The sequence below is a fragment of the Saccostrea cucullata genome, unplaced genomic scaffold (genome assembly GCF_032062105.1).
Source record: "Saccostrea cucullata isolate Sc308-1 unplaced genomic scaffold, CSIRO_AGI_Scuc_v1 ctg18897, whole genome shotgun sequence".
In the NCBI taxonomy this organism is placed as follows: domain Eukaryota; kingdom Metazoa; phylum Mollusca; class Bivalvia; order Ostreida; family Ostreidae; genus Saccostrea; species Saccostrea cuccullata.
Genome location: NW_026939650.1, coordinates 1 through 9,449, shown reverse-complemented (window position 1 = coordinate 9,449; position 9,449 = coordinate 1). Strand labels below are relative to the sequence as shown.

At 32.1% G+C, this 9,449-nt stretch overlaps 1 long non-coding RNA gene across 1 annotated transcript; it reads right to left on the bottom strand.

Moving 5' to 3' along the window:
- Positions 1-181: 181 nt before the first annotated feature.
- Positions 182-9,363, bottom strand: LOC134253505 (uncharacterized). Its single transcript, XR_009989139.1, has 3 exons — positions 9,348-9,363; positions 3,097-3,260; positions 182-245 (listed from the first exon to the last, which is right to left on the bottom strand). It is a non-coding gene; the product is annotated as an uncharacterized LOC134253505 (long non-coding RNA).
- Between the last annotated feature and the right edge of the window lie 86 nt (positions 9,364-9,449).

Sequence of the window (9,449 nt, the reverse complement as noted above, 5' to 3'; positions counted from 1 at the left end):
TTTCCTGTCAGTCGGCGGAGAGAGGGCCCCAATTGTTATTTTAGGTCACATGAGAAATGTGAGACATACATACATAATATATTCGTTTTGCAATATTCAGTTATGTCTTGTTCTTAAATAAATTGTTAAAATCTAAGAAACATTACTCATTCTTGCCTCATTAACAACTCTCAAATATATTTACTGTTTATTCAGTAATGGTCAATATACGTTCTTTCTGTTTGGTTTCTAATAGTGGAAAACACCTAAAATAGAAAAATGAAATTAAAAATGGTACTACGTAAACATGTATCTATATATTATCAAGTTTCCTGAAAATAAGTTACTTTACGTGAAAAACTTTATTTTAACATCAATCAGTTTAAATTCATACCTTGTTTGCTACTATATATCAATTTTTATTGATATGTCTATAAATCAAGTGAACAATGAATATGTAAAATAAATTAAAGTAAAGTTGTGATGACATACATTATCATAATCATGTAAATAATGAGGTTGCATGGAAGCTAGTAAGTATCTGTTAGTAAGTATTATATATTATTATAACAGTAACTTGTTCCGAAGGGATTTGACAGGCGCGGATCATCAGATCAAACGAGATGCAAAGCGTAAAATCAACAGTAAAATTAAGTGATACACAGTAGGTATATAATAAAACTGATTATCAAGTATATAGAGCTAATTGATTGTCATGTTTTTATACACTTTATGATATTGGGAAATGTAAATAAACTAAAGCACGAAAAGTTATCATAAAAAAACCTGCTGCGTTAAAGTTTATCCTATGTACGAGGGTTGTCCCAAAAAGTCGTAGACAATGTTTATAATTTTTTAAACATGCAACCGATACTAACCAAATTTTGCATAGACATAATATATTCAAAGTTCTTTGAAATTGGGAAATTTAAAAAATATATCTTTCGTATTAATAATATTAGGACGATTTATATGAAGGTCGATAAGGCCTGTCGGCGCACGAGCAAAATACGGAATAATTTTCGCATATAACTATTACATTTGCTTTTATTTCTTTAGTACTATGCAATACTTTGACCTCAAATTTAAATCTCTGAAACCAGAATCAGAATCTTAATAAAATGTCAAAATTTCATAAAAATGGCATTAGAAATAGATGATTGGTGTCATGATTTTCATAGTATCGTTGGAATTGAGTTTGATGAAAATGACGTCGTTCAACGGGTAACCGGCGCACGGCGATATAATAAAGTGTGTTGTATATGATTTATAAACAGCAGAGACGGGAAAAAAAGAGTACATAAGTGACATTACATGCCAGATTTTAATAGAGAAATTATTTTTAAATGGCACGATATTCGATGAGATATTTTCCCCCACACGGAAAATAGATACGGTATGTAAGAATCAGAGTAGTGTTAGTTAAATGAAGACGATTTAGAACAAGCTGGACCGTGAACAACGTCAAACAATTTGTATTCTCCGATGCCTACAATGTAAGGCGATCTTTCGACTAAATTTCGACATGAAATTTGAATCTGCTTTAAAAAAAAAATAAAAAACAAACAGACAGCAGTGAGCTTATTCAATCCATTAGTCAAGAGTGGTCTATCACTTTAAAACAAATATTAAATGTTAATAGACGCGAGTGAAGCAGACAAAGAGATCATGACGTTATAAGAGCGTAATTTACGCTTGCTTCCGTGCGCCGGTGTACACATACATGCTTTCTTTATTTTTACATAATTTTCTTATTAGATGTGATATCATCATGAAACTTGAAATGCATGATCATAAAATGTTATTTGTTGATATGACAAGGAAAGAAATTTAATAAAGCGAAGAGAAACTAAACTGTTTTACCTGTCTACGACTTTTTGGGACAACCCTCGTATTTTGTGCTTACACAATTTACAATGTACATTAATCTGTTAATCAACAAAAGTGTAAGGCGTTTTAAAAGTTTTAGTAATACCCCATTCAACTTCTTTGATGCGTTTAAGGATTTTTCCTCGCGCAATATAGAACTTGTAAAATAAAGTAATTTTTTCATTACTTCGAAGAGTAAATGAGCTACAGAGAATTGTTTATTTCATTGTCAAAAAGAGAGTGCTAAATAATTAGTATTTGACATTTTCATTGAAGAGGAACAAGTTTGCTGTGAAGTGAAAGTTGTTAGATTGAAACCTTTGATGTGAGTCAGTCTTTCGGTTTAAATATATATATTGCTACATTTTACACGAACTTTTGAAGGCTCAGTTGTAAAAAAGGGGGTTCGTATGGTTACATGTAACACCCCGAATGCACGATAGGTGGCGGCAACTAGGTAAGATGCATTTATTTGAATTCAAAATGGAAGGTATTTATTAACAAGTAAGTACATATTAACCTCAATCAAAGGCGCACTGACATATTCTTATTAAATGATTCATAGTGCGTGTTGAAACTTGTATTTCAAGTTGAAATATAATTTTCTATTTGAATAAAGTACGATTCTATAACATGATTCCATGCTGAGTAAACTTTAAACTTAGTCACCCAATATATGTGTATTTATGTATATAAAGGAATTTATATGATCTAAATGCGTACAAAATTGCGTATTTTTATTAATCACTATTTTGTGTGAATCCATGGCTCCAGAAGGGATTTTCCGGGTTTTATATACTTTAGGGCCTTCTAGTTACGGCTATTAGCCTTATCCTTATCAAAATATCTTTTGGATCCAAAAATGTGGTTTACAAGTTTTATCCAACCGAAACACCTAAATCCTCCATACCTATTGTTATTGTAGAGAATACATGTACTAGTTTCTTTTGTATAAGGTTCCTATTGTTGTTGTAGATGATATACATGTATGTACTTGTTTTCTTTTGTATAGGGTGTGGGAGATTTTTGGGCCCCACCTTTTGCTGCATTTTGAAATTGTAAAATATATAATCTCATTCGGCATTTGTAATTAATGCGCTACACACACACACACCCTCTTTTTTTATTTAACATGCTGCAGAACAGAGCTGCAAATGTGCTTCATTTTCAGTCATATGAACCGAATTGTTCATCAGTTTCAGTATTTAAGAGCTCATAAATGTATATATATGCATATATATAATGTACCATCGCTAGTAACTGCACCATTCCAAGCATTCTACTGAATTCCAACGACAGCACCAAACCCCACGCCCTCAACCGCCTGGATCTCCTTTCATTTGAGCCTGTACTTCAATAATTTTAAACAACACATCCAGCAGAAACAGAATAATAACACCTATTATCTTCAACTAGACAAATATAAAATTAGTCAAGGTTTAAAACAAATTCAGTATGAAGGCAATTACATTATCAATATAAAAAAAAAGGCGATGCTGTATTTTAAGTCATAAAGTGCAAGTATAACACAATTATTTTTATCTTTTTAGCAATATTAGTAAGTGTCACAAGTGACATTGTGTCAATGTTTGATATTAGCCTATTGTCTTTATTGTCTGACGTCTTGGCGTCAGACAGTACTAGATTTAACCAGGGCTTATTTATGCAGTCGTTCCATTAATCTCTTTAGATAGTTCGATGGTGGAAATTTCGACACATGCATAGATATATAATCTCCGAAGACACATGTCGTTCGGCCAAGGAAGCAATGCGCTTTTAATTTTTAATTATTTACTCAACTGGGCACGTGGTCAAATATATATTCTCTTAATTGCCCTGTCCTGCACCAACTATAGTAAAAAAAACTCAATCCATTAGATTATATTTTGGACGATTACACGTAAATTAGTTTGCGTCTTCTTGTTGACTTCAGAATTACATCCATCAATTAACAGCAGGGGAATGGTCATCATGTGTAAAGCTTTGCTTAGATTGTTATCTCTGTTTATACGCGCCGGCCATTTAGTGATCAAACAAAGATCTTCCCATTGGTATCATTTACAAACTTTATTTTGTTTGTTGGAAAAAGAAATCAGTAAGGTCATTTAACATACAAAACATTACTTGAACAATGCAATAGCTTAAATTTAATGTTCTTGCTGTGTAAGTTAGTGTGTTATATACTGTACATATGCAAAATCATAAATGTTAGTAGCTTTACCTCACCACAGTTTTACTTCTGTTACATCTATAATTATAAAATAAGCAGGTTATATTTATTTCCCGAACAAATAAATGGTAAAGTTTTTTTTCTTGGAATCTTATATTAAAATTATTGCTTTCGAGTTTTCATGCCAAAAAATCACGTCAAATTTTCCAAAGCAATGGAATCAATAAAAATGTAATTGATAAAAATCACCCATATTCCCCAAACGCTGGCAAGACAATTTTTGGCAACATATTTCAGGGGGTGGATCCTAGCTAGGTTTTCTGCTTTCTTAGTTAAAGAAAAATAAACTTGACACATTCCACCTTTTTTTCAATCATTGATATTTTTACTTTAAAATGAAAATTTTTACATAGCCAATGTTTTGCTATAGATATACGTAAAAATTTGAAAGACAGCTTATTTTTAATGAAGAATTAGTTTATTATAATTAATTTAACATTTTATTTTTCCTTTATTTAACTCTTTTAACAGCATATGATTTAGATGTCCTACCCCCACTCCCCCAAAAAAGGGTGTGTATGCAAGGGTTCTAAATAATAAGTATTCTACCTATCATGTTTTAACAGGCACGAAGCATCGTTTTTTAAAGTGGGGCAGCCAGGGAAAATTCTTTTTTTTTTCTTACTTGTAAAATCTGACAAGCAGAAAAAAAGGGGGAGAGAGAGAGAGAGAGGCGTTGTAGAAGCGAGGGGGATGTTAGTGGCCAACTTTTTGCAAGGCCAACTTCCTTTCACTTCTAAATTTACCTGATATCACTTTACTCTTCACTGTGGTAAGAAGTGGGGACGGGGGGTGGGGTGGGGTGGGGGGTGGGGGGGGGGGTGGGGTGGGCAACCAACATTTCAATGGACATTTTCTATAGTAAAGGTAATGTTGGGACCCCCCCCTCGTTGCTATGTGCTTTTTAAAACCCAGTAAAACTTAGATCCCTCCCTCAAAACTGCTGACATTAATTGCCTCGCGCGCACATCTCCCTGGGGAAGAATCACCGATTAACGTTAATTCGGCTTTTATCGAGTTCGCTCATCGGATAGAAAGTGCAAGTTTTCTTGGCATGACTATTGTATGGATCCATAAATTTTAATGATAATGGTATAGACCAGTTGTTATATCATGGCATGTCATAAATGATTTAAAATCAAACTGAACTTGAGTAATTGAAAAATATAAACATAGATTAAAAAATAATTTCTGTTGACATTATGTAGTCTGAACTTCATTGTTGGAAATAGCATTTCATTTGTTTTTTTTTTTTACATGCTATACCCCTTTTCCACAGAAAAAAATGTTATAAAATCAAACGTAGTATCAATGAGAAAAGAAAGATGTTATTGCAAATAAATTGTGTTCAGTAAATTCATCTTAACCATGATTTAAAAGAAATTGAGCTGCCATTGCAATGTTGATTTCACATGGTCTTTTTAAGATACATTACCGAACAAAAAAAAATATGTAAAATATAGATATTGATTTCTTTCCGCTTTGTGAAATTAAGCAAACCACGTCAGACGAGCTTTTTAGGAAAGCTAATACTTGTTTTGGGTATTAGGAGTTATCGTTTTTATTAATGTATACTCGTCGACCCTGTTTGATTAGTTTATACTGGTCCCTCATCCAAGCATACTTTACCCATGCTTAGTGATCTTTGGTGTGTCTTTTAAATAATCCATGCTTTGTTAACTTGGGTGTATTCTATTTCCCCTGCTGAGTGATCTTGGGATTCAGGGATGTTTGAAGCGGTGTTGAGGGGAAGACCTGGGGCGTATGTTTATCTTGTGTAAAATGCCACAGCTCCGTAGTTTTTACACTTTGCAATATTTTATTATTTTGTTACCTTTAAAGAGCAATATTCTATGTAAAACTGTTAGCAATATAGCAATAATGTATATACTTACGCTCTTATTCATTTACTCGTTAAACGGCAAATATGTGCTGTCTTATGTAATTTGTTTGTAAAATCTAGTACTTTGAAAAGATGTGTGTTTTGAATATTTTATTAGAAAACTCCATGAAAATTGTAGGTGACCACCGTTTTTCGGACGGCAGGATTTGTTTACGTGGTGAGGCTATCTAGGGTAGGGTGGACCAGACGGGCCACTATGTTAGACAATTGATGATGAAGCGACGTGGTATGAAACTATGGTTAAAATTTCAGCCGTGTTTTGTTCATTGTACATATGTAGATAAATTAATTGTTTATTTTCTTTAGAGGGCGACATAACACTCAAAGGCTTTCCTGTCGCCGAGGGGCAAATATTCTGGTATTGCTGCCAGAGAATTAAGCCATGTAATATATGGTATATAACATTTTTAAGCATTGAACCCAAATCGATCATCGAATATATTTATTGAACACTATGTACACATATATGTACCGTCGTTGAGTATAATTCCGAAATATCCCGTCCTGTTTCATGGCAGAATGATTTCAGTATGCTGACACTTGTGTTGATAGCCTTTGTTGTATTTAAAGAATTTTTCTCCTCAATTAAATTATCTAATTCCTCTGAATTAAAATAAACAAATCGCAGACCTTGTTTTGACTTTTTAACTTTCGCGGAACTATTTACGTTTGCTTAACATAACTGTATCCTGCGTGATTCGGCAGTTTTTCAGGGCATATGGAATAAAAATATTATATTTGTAATATAATTGGAAAACATCTTCAAAAATGTTTTATAAGTGCATCTTTACAGTATAATTTTAAAGTGCTCTATTAGAGCCAAAAAGTTATATACGAACACAGGTTACTCTTTTTGAGAAAAACACATCTCAAATAATCTTTTATACTATGTTTTTACAAAGATACACAGCGAGTGATTTTTCTACCAGACCTCATTCTTCATTCTTCTCTTAAGTATTAAGAAAATAAAGTGTAAAAAAAATGCCGGAGCAGTGTTCTCTGTCATTCAAAATTTACCTTTATTACAGACTTCACCTAAGTTAACTATATTCGCATACAAATAGTTTTAAAAGAAGTATGCAACGAAATGATTATGGTACGATGTTTGACTCAGGATTCCAACACATATTTCAGAGAATGTGGCAAGTAGCAATTAGACGGTTGCATGAAAGTGTAAAAACAACTTATTTTTTTCATTTTTTCTTCATACTTTAAGGTCTTTGAGGATCTTGAAAAACAATTGAGAAGCTAGGAGAAGCAAAACAAATTGATTTTTACGGGTATAGGGGATAATTAACCACTCTGCATAAAAAATGGAAAAAAGATTGAATTTATTTGATGAAAGATTTAGTAAGAGAGAAATTGTTCTTAATAACAACATATTTAATTGACATGTGGTGTTAATCAGATGTGCATATCTTTAACCTATACAGAACTGTTAAAACAATTTAAGGCAGATAATTCTAACCAAAATAATATCAACAAAACGTTTCACTTTTCCACACTTTATCAAACCACTTTCCATGATATAATAAATTGCGACATTGTTGACATCTTAGACAGATGGTTTTTCAATAAAATGGAACTCTTTTTACTTTACCATTTGTCATTTGCAAAAATTATTTCTTAAGGAGGTTGGATCCTGTGCAAAAGCACTCTCTACCATCGGCTCATACATTCACTTGAGAGAGGAACGAACGACAACTCTGCATGGGAGATTGGTGCAAAAGCGTATTGAAATTTTTTGTTGAGTATGTTTTTTTTAGAATGTACACTCAAAAAATAAAACAGAAATGAGATCATAGCGCTTTTTTCGCACTACTGAGCAATTTTATTATATGACCTTTTTGCACTATAATAATAACGTCTAACATATAAATTAATTTTGCAAGTTTTCACTTTAATATGTTTTTTTCCAAATGAAATATTGAATAAAACAGCCTTTGTTCATCTGAAAGTCACATTTAAATTTTGACAGCTGACAATAAAATTTGTTTCAAATTACTGCGCATAATCAATTCTTTGACCTCTCTACACTCGATGATCTTTTTGTGCTAATAAATTAAAAAAAAGCAATAGAATAATTTAAAGGTAAAGACAACTATAAATCAATTTGAAAAGCTTCCAATTTTATATTTTTCTTCCAAATAAAATATGAAATCAAACAGTCTTTCTCCATCTTAAAGTCACATTTAAATTTGTGACAACAAAATAGTTTCAAATTACTGCGCATGGTCAATTATTTGACCTTTTTGCACTAAAAAAATTATCTTTTTGCGTTAAAAATTTAAAAAGGATTAAAATCATTTAAAGGTACCAGTCGAATTTAAAACTGGTTGAGTGAAAAAAGCGAGGTCATCATTACCATTACATTGCCAAAAATTTCAACTCATTACCGCTACATTTTTCCAGATTTTCGACCGATCATTACCGCTACATTTTTACGGCAAAAACAACTCATTACCGCTGCATTTCAATTTAGCCAGGTATGGGTTCGGCATATGAATTCTAATGAATAAAGTTACCTGAAGATGCGTGCTGCAAGAAACAGGATTCTCACAGGACGAAAGGAGAACAAAAATTAGGGAATAAAGGCTAAATATGGCAGTAGGGAAATGACAAGGCAACAATATGCAAAGCAAATGGCTTTCAAGGATTTACCGATGGTGTAAAAAAAATATTCGACAAAAATTAGAATTTTATGTATGAACAGTGCTTGATTTTTACTTTTTTTGTTTTATGAAATAAAATTGATTTTAATAAAAAATAAACAATATCCTGTTCAATGTCCTACTTTCACCTACCCGTTGTGAGCAGTGGAAACGGGTCTAATGCATGTATAGAATGTACTGTACACGAATAAGTGGCTGGCTTACGAAAGAGGCAATGTAGCGGTAACGTTTACTTTTTATGTAGCGGTAATGTAGGGATTTTTGTAGCAGTAATGACTATGTAGCAGTGATGAAAATTTTGAAATGTAGCGTGATTTGACTGGGTTTATATCTAAAACAGGGAAAACTATAATTAGCAATTGCCAAAGGATGAAACTAATACGGGGCAAAAATGAACCTGTTTATAGTATCAGATCGCAAATCAAAACATGGGCGGCTTCATCAACCATTTTTTTTAATTTTTTTTTTGTTAATTGTTCAAGACATATTTTTTTCTTTCAAATTTATTATTTTAACCTGTTTTTTTTCATAAAGCATATTTTCTTCTTTTCTTTTTATTTTCAAACTCTTTGTTGTTAAGGAGGTTGATTCGCTTTTATTTTTCTTTAGGAAGTTCAAAGTAAAGACGATTTTTTTTTTCGATATCAAAGCATGTACAAAGCATTTATATTCTTGCAAAGCTAACTGATCTTACCTTGTAACTCATCATGAACCTCAACAGAGATATTGATAATAAAATGCGTCATCAGTTTAAATAAAATTCAGTAGACTTAACTTAACTAGAGCTCATGTTCGT